The sequence below is a fragment of the Nothobranchius furzeri genome, chromosome 1 (assembly GCF_043380555.1).
Source record: "Nothobranchius furzeri strain GRZ-AD chromosome 1, NfurGRZ-RIMD1, whole genome shotgun sequence".
In the NCBI taxonomy this organism is placed as follows: domain Eukaryota; kingdom Metazoa; phylum Chordata; class Actinopteri; order Cyprinodontiformes; family Nothobranchiidae; genus Nothobranchius; species Nothobranchius furzeri.
In genome coordinates, this window is record NC_091741.1 from 9842786 (window position 1) to 9857240 (window position 14455).

The following is a 14455-nucleotide window of genomic DNA, read 5'->3' on the forward strand; positions in this document are numbered from 1 at the left end:
AAATGTGTAACTGGACTACTTCTTTAAATTGACACCAGATCCGGTGACCTTTGGGACATGGTTTGACCCCCTTAGGAAAGTGCTATCATCATGAAACGTTCAGATCACTTACAACTCAATAGATTCTACCTTCCTGTAACGTTTCAGCCTGATTGGACCTTGTTTTCACACAAATGAACCCAGAATGATGTGAAATTGTGCTTCGTGCAACATAATTCTGGGTGCCATTTAGAAACCATAAGTGCTAATGACTCCATTCCTTTTTGGGTTGTAGGGGCTGTTGATTGGAGTACACTAAAACAAACCTGATCTCTCTAGGACATTCAGAAGCCAAGTTATAAGCCCACAAATGTGTAACTGGACTACTTCTTTAAAGTGACACCAGGCCCGATGACCGTTGGGACATGGTTTTACCCCCTACAGAAATGTGCGATCATCACGAAACGTTCAGATCACTTACAACTCAATAGATTCTACCTTCTTGTAAAGTTTCAGCCTGATTGGACCTTGTTTTCACTCAAATGAACCCAGAATGATGTGAAATTGTGCTTCGTGCAACATAATTCTGGGTGCCATTTAAAAACCATAAGTGCTAATGACTCCATTCCTTTTAGTGGTAATGGGGGCTTTTAACTGGAGTACTCTAAAACAAACCTGACCTCTCTAGGATATTCAGAAGCCAAGTTATAAGCCCACAAAGGTGTAACTGGACTACTTCTTTAAAGTGACACCAGGCCCGGTGACATTTGGGACATGGTTTGACCCCCTATAGGAATGTGCGATCATCATGAAACGTTCAGATCACTTACAACTCAATAGATTCTACCTTCTTGTAACGTTTCAGCCTGATTGGACCTTGTTTTCACACAAATGGACCGAGAATGATGTGAAATTGTGCTTCGTGCAACATAATTCTGGGTGCCATTTACAAACCATAAGTGCTAATGACTCCATTCCTTTTTGTGGTTGTAGGGGCTGTTGGTTGGAGTACATTAAAACAAACCTGATCTCTCTAGGACATTCAGAAGCCAAGTTATAAGCCCACAAAGGTGTAACTGGACTACTTCTTTAAATTGACACCAGATCCGGTGACCTTTGGGACATGGTTTGACCCCCTTAGGAAAGTGCTATCATCATGAAACGTTCAGATCACTTACAACTCAATAGATTCTACCTTCCTGTAATGTTTCAGCCTGATTGGACCTTGTTTTCACACAAATGAACCCAGAATGATGTGAAATCGTGCTTCGTGCAACATAATTCTGGGTTCCATTTACAAACCATAAGTGCTAATGACTCCATTCCTTTTTGTGGTTGTAGGGGCTGTTGGTTGGAGTACATTAAAACAAACCTGATCTCTCTAGGACATTCAGAAGCCAAGTTATAAGCCCACAAATGTGTAACTGGACTACTTCTTTAAATTGACACCAGATCCGGTGACCTTTGGGACATGGTTTGACCCCCTTAGGAAAGTGCTATCATCATGAAACGTTCAGATCACTTACAACTCAATAGATTCTACCTTGTTGTAACGTTTCAGCCTGATTGGACCTTGTTTTCACACAAATGAACCCAGAATGGTGTGAAATTGTGCTTCGTGCAACATAATTCTGGGTGCCATTTAAAAACCATAAGTGCTAATGACTCCATTCCTTTTAGTGGTAATGGGGGCTGTTAATTGGAGTACTCTAAAACAAACCTGATCTCTCTAGGACATTCAGAAGCCAAGTTATAAGCCCACAAATGTGTAACTGGACTACTTCTTTAAAGTGACAACAGGCCCGGTGACCTTTGGGACATGGTTTTACCCCCTATAGGAATGTGCGATCATCATGAAACGTTCAGATCACTTACAACTCAATAGATTCTACCTTCTTGTAACGTTTCAGCCTGATTGGACCTTGTTTTCACACAAATGAACCCAGAATGATGTGAAATTGTGCTTCGTGCAACATAATTCTGGGTGCCATTTAAAAACCATAAGTGATAATTACTCCATTCCTTTTTGTGGTTGTAGGGGCTGTTGATTGGAGTACACTAAAATAAACCTGATCTCTCTAGGACATTCAGAAGCCAAGTTATAAGCCCACAAATGTGTAACTGGACTACTTCTTTAAATTGACACCAGATCCGGTGACATTTGGGACATTGTTTGACCCCCTTAGGAAAGTGCGATCATCTTGAAACGTTCAGATCACTTACAACTCAATAGATTCTACCTTCTTCTAACGTTTCAGCCTGATTGGACCTTGTTTTCACACAAATGGACCCAGAATGATGTGAAATTGTGCTTCGTGCAACATAATTCTGGGTGCCATTTACAAACCATAAGTGCTAATGACTCCATTCCTTTTTCTGGTTGTAGGGGCTTTTGATTGGAGTGCACTAAAACAAACCTGACCTCTCTAGGACATTCAGAAGCCAAGTTATAAGCCCACAAAGGTGTAACTGGACTACTTCTTTAAAGTGACACCAGGCCCGGTGACCTTTGGGACATGGTTTGACCCCCTATAGGAATGTGCCATCATCTTGAAACGTTCAGATCACTTACAACTCAATAGATTCTACCTTCTTGTAACGTTTCAGCCTGATTGGACCTTGTTTTCACACAAATGGACCGAGAATGATGTGAAATTGTGCTTCGTGCAACATAATTCTGGGTGCCCTTTACAAACCTTAAGTGCTAATGACTCCATTCCTTTTAGTGGTTGTAGGGGCTGTTGATTGGAGTACACTAAAACAAACCTGATCTCTCTAGGACATTCAGAAGCCAAGTTATAAGCCCACAAATGTGTAACTGGACTACATCTTTAAATTGACACCAGATCCGGTGACCTTTGGGACATGGTTTGACCCCCTTAGGAAAGTGCTATCATCATGAAACGTTCAGATCACTTACAACTCAATAGATTCTACCTTCCTGTAAGGTTTCAGCCTGATTGGACCTTGTTTTCACACAAATGAACCCAGAATGATGTGAAATTGTGCTTCGTGCAACATAATTCTGGGTGCCATTTAAAAACCATAAGTGCTAATGACTCCATTCCTTTTTGAGGCTGTAGGGGCTGTTGACTGGAGTACATTAAAACAAACCTGATCTCTCTAGGACATTCAGAAGCCAAGTTATAAGCCTACAAATGTGTAACTGGACTACTTCTTTAAATTGACACCAGATCCGGTGACATTTGGGACATTGTTTGACCCCCTTAGGAAAGTGCGATCATCTTGAAACGTTCAGATCACTTACAACTCAATAGATTCTACCTTCTTCTAACGTTTCAGCCTGATTGGTCCTTGTTTTCACACAAATGGACCCAGAATGATGTGAAATTGTGCTTCGTGCAACATAATTCTGGGTGCCATTTACAAACCATAAGTGCTAATGACTCCATTCCTTTTTGTGGTTGTAGGGGCTGTTGATTGGAGTGCACTAAAACAAACCTGACCTCTCTAGGACATTCAGAAGCCAAGTTATAAGCCCACAAAGGTGTAACTGGACTACTTCTTTAAAGTGACACCAGGCCCGGTGACCTTTGGGACATGGTTTGACCCCCTATAGGAATGTGCCATCATCTTGAAACGTTCAGATCACTTACAACTCAATAGATTCTACCTTCTTGTAACGTTTCAGCCTGATTGGACCTTGTTTTCACACAAATGGACCCAGAATGATGTGAAATTGTGCTTCGTGCAACATAATTCTGGGTGCCCTTTACAAACCTTAAGTGCTAATGACTCCATTCCTTTTAGTGGTTGTAGGGGCTGTTGATTGGAATACACTAAAACAAACCTGATCTCTCTAGGACATTCAGAAGCCAAGTTATAAGCCCACAAATGTGTAACTGGACTACTTCTTTAAATTGACACCAGATCCGGTGACCTTTGGGACATGGTTTCACCCCCTTAGGAAAGTGCTATCATCATGAAACGTTCAGATCACTTACAACTCAATAGATTCTACCTTCCTGTAACGTTTCAGCCTGATTGGACCTTGTTTTCACACAAATGAACCCAGAATGATGTGAAATTGTGCTTCGTGCAACATAATTCTGGGTGCCATTTAAAAATCATAAGTGCTAATGACTCCATTCCTTTTTGGGTTGTAGGGGCTGTTGATTGGAGTACACTAAAACAAACCTGATCTCTCTAGGACATTCAGAAGCCAAGTTATAAGCCCACAAAGGTGTAAATGGACTACTTCTTTAAAGTGACACCAGGCCCGGTGACCTTTGGGACATGGTTTGACCCCCTTAGGAAAGTGCTATCATCATGAAACGTTCAGATCACTTACAACTCATTAGATTCTACCTTCCTGTAACGTTTCAGCCTGATTGGACCTTGTTTTCACACAAATGAACCCAGAATGATGTTAAATTGTGCTTCGTGCAACATAATTCTGGGTGCCATTTAAAAACCATAAGTGCTAATGACTCCATTCCTTTTTGAGGCTGTAGGGGCTGTTGATTGGAGTACACTAAAACAAACCTGATCTCTCTAGGACATTCAGAAGCCAAGTTATAAGCCCACAAAGGTGTAAATGGACTACTTCTTTAAAGTGACACCAGGCCCGGTGACCTTTGGGACATGGTTTGACCCCCGATAGGAATGTGCGATCATCATGAAACGTTCAGATCACTTACAACTCAATAGATTCTACCTTCCTGTAACGTTTCAGCCTGATTGGACCTTGTTTTCACACAAATGAACCCAGAATGATGTGAAATTGTGCTTCGTGCAACATAATTCTGGGTGCCATTTAAAAACCATAAGTGCTAATGACTCCATTCCTTTTTGAGGCTGTAGGGGCTGTTGATTGGAGTACACTAAAACAAACCTGATCTCTCTAGGACATTCAGAAGCCAAGTTATAAGCCCACAAATGTGTAACTGGACTACTTCTTTAAAGTGACACCAGGCCCGGTGACCTTTGGGACATGGTTTTACCCCCTATAGGAATGTGCGATCATCATGAAACGTTCAGATCACTTACAACTCAATAGATTCTACCTTCTTGTAACGTTTCAGCCTGATTGGACCTTGTTTTCACACAAATGAACCCAGAATGATGTGAAATTGTGCTTCGTGCAACATAATTCTGGGTGCCATTTAAAAACCATAAGTGCTAATTACTCCATTCCTTTTTGTGGTTGTAGGGGCTGTTGATTGGAGTACACTAAAATAAACCTGATCTCTCTAGGACATTCAGAAGCCAAGTTATAAGCCCACAAATGTGTAACTGGACTACTTCTTTAAATTGACACCAGATCCGGTGACATTTGGGACATTGCTTGACCCCCTTAGGAATGTGCGATCATCTTGAAACGTTCAGATCACTACAACTCAATAGATTCTACCTTCTTCTTACGTTTCAGCCTGATTGGACCTTGTTTTCACACAAATGGACCCAGAATGATGTGAAATTGTGCTTCGTGCAACATAATTCTGGGTGCCATTTACAAACCATAAGTGCTAATGACTCCATTCCTTTTTGTGGTTGTAGGGGCTGTTGATTGGAGTGCACTAAAACAAACCTGACCTCTCTAGGACATTCAGAAGCCAAGTTATAAGCCCACAAAGGTGTAACTGGACTACTTCTTTAAAGTGACACCAGGCCCGGTGACCTTTGGGACATGGTTTGACCCCCTATAGGAATGTGCCATCATCTTGAAACGTTCAGATCACTTACAACTCAATAGATTCTACCTTCTTGTAACGTTTCAGCCTGATTGGACCTTGTTTTCACACAAATGGACCGAGAATGATGTGAAATTGTGCTTCGTGCAACATAATTCTGGGTGCCCTTTACAAACCTTAAGTGCTAATGACTCCATTCCTTTTTGTGGTTGTAGGGGCTGTTGATTGGAGTGCACTAAAACAAACCTGACCTCTCTAGGACATTCAGAAGCCAAGTTATAAGCCCACAAAGGTGTAACTGGACTACTTCTTTAAAGTGACACCAGGCCCGGTGACCTTTGGGACATGGTTTGACCCCCTATAGGAATGTGCCATCATCTTGAAACGTTCAGATCACTTACAACTCAATAGATTCTACCTTCTTGTAACGTTTCAGCCTGATTGGACCTTGTTTTCACACAAATGGACCCAGAATGATGTGAAATTGTGCTTCGTGCAACATAATTCTGGGTGCCCTTTACAAACCTTAAGTGCTAATGACTCCATTCCTTTTAGTGGTTGTAGGGGCTGTTGATTGGAATACACTAAAACAAACCTGATCTCTCTAGGACATTCAGAAGCCAAGTTATAAGCCCACAAATGTGTAACTGGACTACTTCTTTAAATTGACACCAGATCCGGTGACCTTTGGGACATGGTTTCACCCCCTTAGGAAAGTGTTATCATCATGAAACGTTCAGATCACTTACAACTCAATAGATTCTACCTTCCTGTAACGTTTCAGCCTGATTGGACCTTGTTTTCACACAAATGAACCCAGAATGATGTGAAATTGTGCTTCTTGCAACATAATTCTGGGTGCCATTTAAAAACCATAAGTGCTAATGACTCCATTCCTTTTTGAGGCTGTAGGGGCTGTTGATTGGAGTACACTAAAACAAACCTGATCTCTCTAGGACATTCAGAAGCCAAGTTATAAGCCCACAAAGGTGTAAATGGACTACTTCTTTAAAGTGACACCAGGCCCGGTGACCTTTGGGACATGGTTTGACCCCCGATAGGAATGTGCGATCATCATGAAACGTTCAGATCACTTACAACTCAATAGATTCTACCTTCCTGTAACGTTTCAGCCTGATTGGACCTTGTTTTCACACAAATGAACCCAGAATGATGTGAAATTGTGCTTCGTGCAACATAATTCTGGGTGCCATTTAAAAACCATAAGTGCTAATGACTCCATTCCTTTTTGAGGCTGTAGGGGCTGTTGATTGGAGTACACTAAAACAAACCTGATCTCTCTAGGACATTCAGAAGCCAAGTTATAAGCCCACAAAGGTGTAAATGGACTACTTCTTTAAAGTGACACCAGGCCCGGTGACCTTTGGGACATGGTTTGACCCCCGATAGGAATGTGCGATCATCATGAAATGTTCAGATCACTTACAACTCAATAGATTCTACCTTCCTGTAACGTTTCAGCCTGATTGGACCTTGTTTTCACACAAATGAACCCAGAATGATGTGAAATTGTGCTTCGTGCAACATAATTCTGGGTGCCATTTAAAAACCATAAGTGCTAATGACTCCATTCCTTTTTGAGGCTGTAGGGGCTGTTGATTGGAGTACACTAAAACAAACCTGATCTCTCTAGGACATTCAGAAGCCAAGTTATAAGCCCACAAATGTGTAACTGGACTACTTCTTTAAAGTGACACCAGGCCCGGTGACCTTTGGGACATGGTTTTACCCCCTATAGGAATGTGCGATCATCTTGAAACGTTCAGATCACTTACAACTCAATAGATTCTACCTTCTTGTAACGTTTCAGCCTGATTGGACCTTGTTTTCACACAAATGAACCCAGAATGATGTGAAATTGTGCTTCGTGCAACATAATTCTGGGTGCCATTTAAAAACCATAAGCGCTAATTACTCCATTCCTTTTTGTGGTTGTAGGGGCTGTTGATTGGAGTTACTAAAATAAACCTGATCTCTCTTGGACATTCAGAAGCCAAGTTATAAGCCCACAAATGTGTAACTGGACTACTTCTTTAAATTGACACCAGATCCGGTGACATTTGGGACATTGCTTGACCCCCTTAGGAAAGTGCGATCATCTTGAAACGTTCAGATCACTTACAACTCAATAGATTCTACCTTCTTCTAACGTTTCAGCCTGATTGGACCTTGTTTTCACACAAATGGACCCAGAATGATGTGAAATTGTGCTTCGTGCAACATAATTCTGGGTGCCATTTACAAACCATAAGTGCTAATGACTCCATTCCTTTTTGTGGTTGTAGGGGCTGTTGTTTGGAGTGCACTAAAACAAACCTGACCTCTCTAGGACATTCAGAAGCCAAGTTATAAGCCCACAAAGGTGTAACTGGACTACTTCTTTAAAGTGACACCAGGCCCGGTGACCTTTGGGACATGGTTTGACCCCCTATAGGAATGTGCCATCATCTTGAAACGTTCAGATCACTTACAACTCAATAGATTCTACCTTCTTGTAACGTTTCAGCCTGATTGGACCTTGTTTTCACACAAATGGACCGAGAATGATGTGAAATTGTGCTTCGTGCAACATAATTCTGGGTGCCCTTTACAAACCTTAAGTGCTAATGACTCCATTCCTTTTAGTGGTTGTAGGGGCTGTTGATTGGAGTACACTAAAACAAACCTGATCTCTCTAGGACATTCAGAAGCCAAGTTATAAGCCCACAAATGTGTAACTGGACTACATCTTTAAATTGACACCAGATCCGGTGACCTTTGGGACATGGTTTGACCCCCTTAGGAAAGTGCTATTATCATGAAACGTTCAGATCACTTACAACTCAATAGATTCTACCTTCCTGTAACGTTTCAGCCTGATTGGACCTTGTTTTCACACAAATGAACCCAGAATGATGTGAAATTGTGCTTCGTGCAACATAATTCTGGGTGCCATTTAAAAACCATAAGTGCTAATGACTCCATTCCTTTTAGTGGTTTTAGGGGCTGTTGATTGGAATACACTAAAACAAACCTGATCTCTCTAGGACATTCAGAAGCCAAGTTATAAGCCCACAAATGTGTAACTGGACTACTTCTTTAAATTGACACCAGATTCGGTGACCTTTGGGACATGGTTTCACCCCCTTAGGAAAGTGCTATCATCATGAAACGTTCAGATCACTTACAACTCAATAGATTCTACCTTCCTGTAACGTTTCAGCCTGATTGGACCTTGTTTTCACACAAATGAACCCAGAATGATGTGAAATTGTGCTTCGTGCAACATAATTCTGGGTGCCATTTAAAAACCATAAGTGCTAATGACTCCATTCCTTTTTGGGTTGTAGGGGCTGTTGATTGGAGTACACTAAAACAAACCTGATCTCTCTAGGACATTCAGAAGCCAAGTTATAAGCCCACAAAGGTGTAAATGGACTACTTCTTTAAAGTGACACCAGGCCCGGTGACCTTTGGGACATGGTTTGACCCCCTTAGGAAAGTGCTATCATCATGAAACGTTCAGATCACTTACAACTCAATAGATTCTACCTTCCTGTAACGTTTCAGCCTGATTGGACCTTGTTTTCACACAAATGAACCCAGAATGATGTGAAATTGTGCTTCGTGCAACATAATTCTGGGTGCCATTTAAAAACCATAAGTGCTAATGACTCCATTCCTTTTTGAGGCTGTAGGGGCTGTTGATTGGAGTACACTAAAACAAACCTGATCTCTCTAGGACATTCAGAAGCCAAGTTATAAGCCCACAAAGGTGTAAATGGACTACTTCTTTAAAGTGACACCAGGCCCGGTGACCTTTGGGACATGGTTTGACCCCCGATAGGAATGTGCGATCATCATGAAACGTTCAGATCACTTACAACTCAATAGATTCTACCTTCCTGTAACGTTTCAGCCTGATTGGACCTTGTTTTCACACAAATGAACCCAGAATGATGTGAAATTGTGCTTCGTGCAACATAATTCTGGGTGCCATTTAAAAACCATAAGTGCTAATGACTCCATTCCTTTTTGAGGCTGTAGGGGCTGTTGATTGGAGTACACTAAAACAAACCTGATCTCTCTAGGACATTCAGAAGCCAAGTTATAAGCCCACAAATGTGTAACTGGACTACTTCTTTAAAGTGACACCAGGCCCGGTGACCTTTGGGACATGGTTTTACCCCCTATAGGAATGTGCGATCATCATGAAACGTTCAGATCACTTACAACTCAATAGATTCTACCTTCTTGTAACGTTTCAGCCTGATTGGACCTTGTTTTCACACAAATGAACCCATAATGATGTGAAATTGTGCTTCGTGCAACATAATTCTGGGTGCCATTTAAAAACCATAAGTGCTAATTACTCCATTCCTTTTTGTGGTTGTAGGGGCTGTTGATTGGAGTACACTGAAATAAACCTGATCTCTCTAGGACATTCAGAAGCCAAGTTATAAGCCCACAAATGTGTAACTGGACTACTTCTTTAAATTGACACCAGATCCGGTGACATTTGGGACATTGCTTGACCCCCTTAGGAAAGTGCGATCATCTTGAAACGTTCAGATCACTTACAACTCAATAGATTCTACCTTCTTCTAACGTTTCAGCCTGATTGGACCTTGTTTTCACACAAATGGACCCAGAATGATGTGAAATTGTGCTTCGTGCAACATAATTCTGGGTGCCATTTACAAACCATAAGTGCTAATGACTCCATTCCTTTTTGTGGTTGTAGGGGCTGTTGATTGGAGTGCACTAAAACAAACCTGACCTCTCTAGGACATTCAGAAGCCAAGTTATAAGCCCACAAAGGTGTAACTGGACTACTTCTTTAAAGTGACACCAGGCCCGGTGACCTTTGGGACATGGTTTGACCCCCTATAGGAATGTGCCATCATCTTGAAACGTTCAGATCACTTACAACTCAATAGATTCTACCTTCTTGTAACGTTTCAGCCTGATTGGACCTTGTTTTCACACAAATGGACCGAGAATGATGTGAAATTGTGCTTCGTGCAACATAATTCTGGGTGCCCTTTACAAACCTTAAGTGCTAATGACTCCATTCCTTTTTGTGGTTGTAGGGGCTGTTGATTGGAGTGCACTAAAACAAACCTGATCTCTCTAGGACATTCAGAAGCCAAGTTATAAGCCCACAAAGGTGTAACTGGACTACTTCTTTAAAGTGACACCAGGCCCGGTGACCTTTGGGACATGGTTTGACCCCCTATAGGAATGTGCCATCATCTTGAAACGTTCAGATCACTTACAACTCAATAGATTCTACCTTCTTGTAACGTTTCAGCCTGATTGGACCTTGTTTTCACACAAATGGACCCAGAATGATGTGAAATTGTGCTTCGTGCAACATAATTCTGGGTGCCCTTTACAAACCTTAAGTGCTAATGACTCCATTCCTTTTAGTGGTTGTAGGGGCTGTTGATTGGAATACACTAAAACAAACCTGATCTCTCTAGGACATTCAGAAGCCAAGTTATAAGCCCACAAATGTGTAACTGGACTACTTCTTTAAATTGACACCAGATCCGGTGACCTTTGGGACATGGTTTCACCCCCTTAGGAAAGTGCTATCATCATGAAACGTTCAGATCACTTACAACTCAATAGATTCTACCTTCCTGTAACGTTTCAGCCTGATTGGACCTTGTTTTCACACAAATGAACCCAGAATGATGTGAAATTGTGCTTCGTGCAACATAATTCTGGGTGCCATTTAAAAACCATAAGTGCTAATGACTCCATTCCTTTTTGGGTTGTAGGGGCTGTTGATTGGAGTACACTAAAACAAACCTGATCTCTCTAGGACATTCAGAAGCCAAGTTATAAGCCCACAAAGGTGTAAATGGACTACTTCTTTTAAGTGACACCAGGCCCGGTGACCTTTGGGACATGGTTTGACCCCCTTAGGAAAGTGCTATCATCATGAAACGTTCAGATCACTTACAACTCATTAGATTCTACCTTCCTGTAACGTTTCAGCCTGATTGGACCTTGTTTTCACACAAATGAACCCAGAATGATGTGAAATTGTGCTTCGTGCAACATAATTCTGGGTGCCATTTAAAAACCATAAGTGCTAATGACTCCATTCCTTTTTGAGGCTGTAGGGGCTGTTGATTGGAGTACACTAAAACAAACCTGATCTCTCTAGGACATTCAGAAGCCAAGTTATAAGCCCACAAAGGTGTAAATGGACTACTTCTTTAAAGTGACACCAGGCCCGGTGACCTTTGGGACATGGTTTGATCCCGATAGGAATGTGCGATCATCATGAAACGTTCAGATCACTTACAACTCAATAGATCAGCCTGATTGGACCTTGTTTTCACACAAATGAACCCAGAATGATGTGAAATTGTGCTTCGTGCAACATAATTCTGGGTGCCATTTAAAAACCATAAGTGCTAATGACTCCATTCCTTTTTGAGGCTGTAGGGGCTGTTGATTGGAGTACACTAAAACAAACCTGATCTCTCTAGGACATTCAGAAGCCAAGTTATAAGCCCACAAAGGTGTAAATGGACTACTTCTTTAAAGTGACACCAGGCCCGGTGACCTTTGGGACATGGTTTGACCCCCGATAGGAATGTGCGATCATCATGAAACGTTCAGTTCACTTACAACTCAATAGATTCTACCTTCCTGTAACGTTTCAGCCTGATTGGACCTTGTTTTCACACAAATGAACCCAGAATGATGTGAAATTGTGCTTCGTGCAACATAATTCTGGGTGCCATTTAAAAACCATAAGTGCTAATGACTCCATTCCTTTTTGAGGCTGTAGGGGCTGTTGATTGGAGTACACTAAAACAAACCTGATCTCTCTAGGACATTCAGAAGCCAAGTTATAAGCCCACAAATGTGTAACTGGACTACTTCTTTAAAGTGACACCAGGCCCGGTGACCTTTGGGACATGGTTTTACCCCCTATAGGAATGTGCGATCATCATGAAACGTTCAGATCACTTACAACTCAATAGATTCTACCTTCTTGTAACGTTTCAGCCTGATTGGACCTTGTTTTCACACAAATGAACCCATAATGATGTGAAATTGTGCTTCGTGCAACATAATTCTGGGTGCCATTTAAAAACCATAAGTGCTAATTACTCCATTCCTTTTTGTGGTTGTAGGGGCTGTTGATTGGAGTACACTAAAATAAACCTGATCTCTCTAGGACATTCAGAAGCCAAGTTATAAGCCCACAAATGTGTAACTGGACTACTTCTTTAAATTGACACCAGATCCGGTGACATTTGGGACATTGCTTGACCCCCTTAGGAAAGTGCGATCATCTTGAAACGTTCAGATCACTTACAACTCAATAGATTCTACCTTCTTCTAACGTTTCAGCCTGATTGGACCTTGTTTTCACACAAATGGACCCAGAATGATGTGAAATTGTGCTTCGTGCAACATAATTCTGGGTGCCATTTACAAACCATAAGTGCTAATGACTCCATTCCTTTTTGTGGTTGTAGGGGCTGTTGATTGGAGTGCACTAAAACAAACCTGACCTCTCTAGGACATTCAGAAGCCAAGTTATAAGCCCACAAAGGTGTAACTGGACTACTTCTTTAAAGTGACACCAGGCCCGGTGACCTTTGGGACATGGTATGACCCCCTATAGGAATGTGCCATCATCTTGAAACGTTCAGATCACTTACAACTCAATAGATTCTACCTTCTTGTAACGTTTCAGCCTGATTGGACCTTGTTTTCACACAAATGGACCGAGAATGATGTGAAATTGTGCTTCGTGCAACATAATTCTGGGTGCCCTTTACAAACCTTAAGTGCTAATGACTCCATTCCTTTTATTGGTTGTAGGGGCTGTTGATTGGAATACACTAAAACAAACCTGATCTCTCTAGGACATTCAGAAGCCAAGTTATAAGCCCACAAATGTGTTACTGGACTACTTCTTTAAATTGACACCAGATCCGGTGACCTTTGGGACATGGTTTCACCCCCTTAGGAAAGTGCTATCATCATGAAACGTTCAGATCACTTACAACTCAATAGATTCTACCTTCCTGTAACGTTTCAGCCTGGTTGGACCTTGTTTTCACACAAATGAACCCAGAATGATGTGAAATTGTGCTTCGTGCAACATAATTCTGGGTGCCATTTAAAAACCATAAGTGCTAATGACTCCATTCCTTTTTGGGTTGTAGGGGCTGTTGATTGGAGTACACTAAAACAAACCTGATCTCTCTAGGACATTCAGAAGCCAAGTTATAAGCCCACAAATGTGTAACTGGACTACATCTTTAAATTGACACCAGATCCGGTGACCTTTGGGACATGGTTTGACCCCCTTAGGAAAGTGCTATCATCATGAAACGTTCAGATCACTTACAACTCAATAGATTCTACCTTCCTGTAACGTTTCAGCCTGATTGGACCTTGTTGTCACACAAATGAACCCAGAATGATGTGAAATTGTGCTTCGTGCAACATAATTCTGGGTGCCATTTAAAAACCATAAGTGCTAATGACTCCATTCCTTTTTGAGGCTGTAGGGGCTGTTGATTGGAGTACATTAAAACAAACCTGATCTCTCTAGGACATTCAGAAGCCAAGTTATAAGCCTACAAATGTGTAACTGGACTACTTCTTTAAATTGACACCAGATCCGGTGACATTTGGGACATTGTTTGACCCCCTTAGGAAAGTGCGATCATCTTGAAACGTTCAGATCACTTACAACTCAATAGATTCTACCTTCTTCTAACGTTTCAGCCTGATTGGTCCTTGTTTTCACACAAATGGACCCAGAATGATGTGAA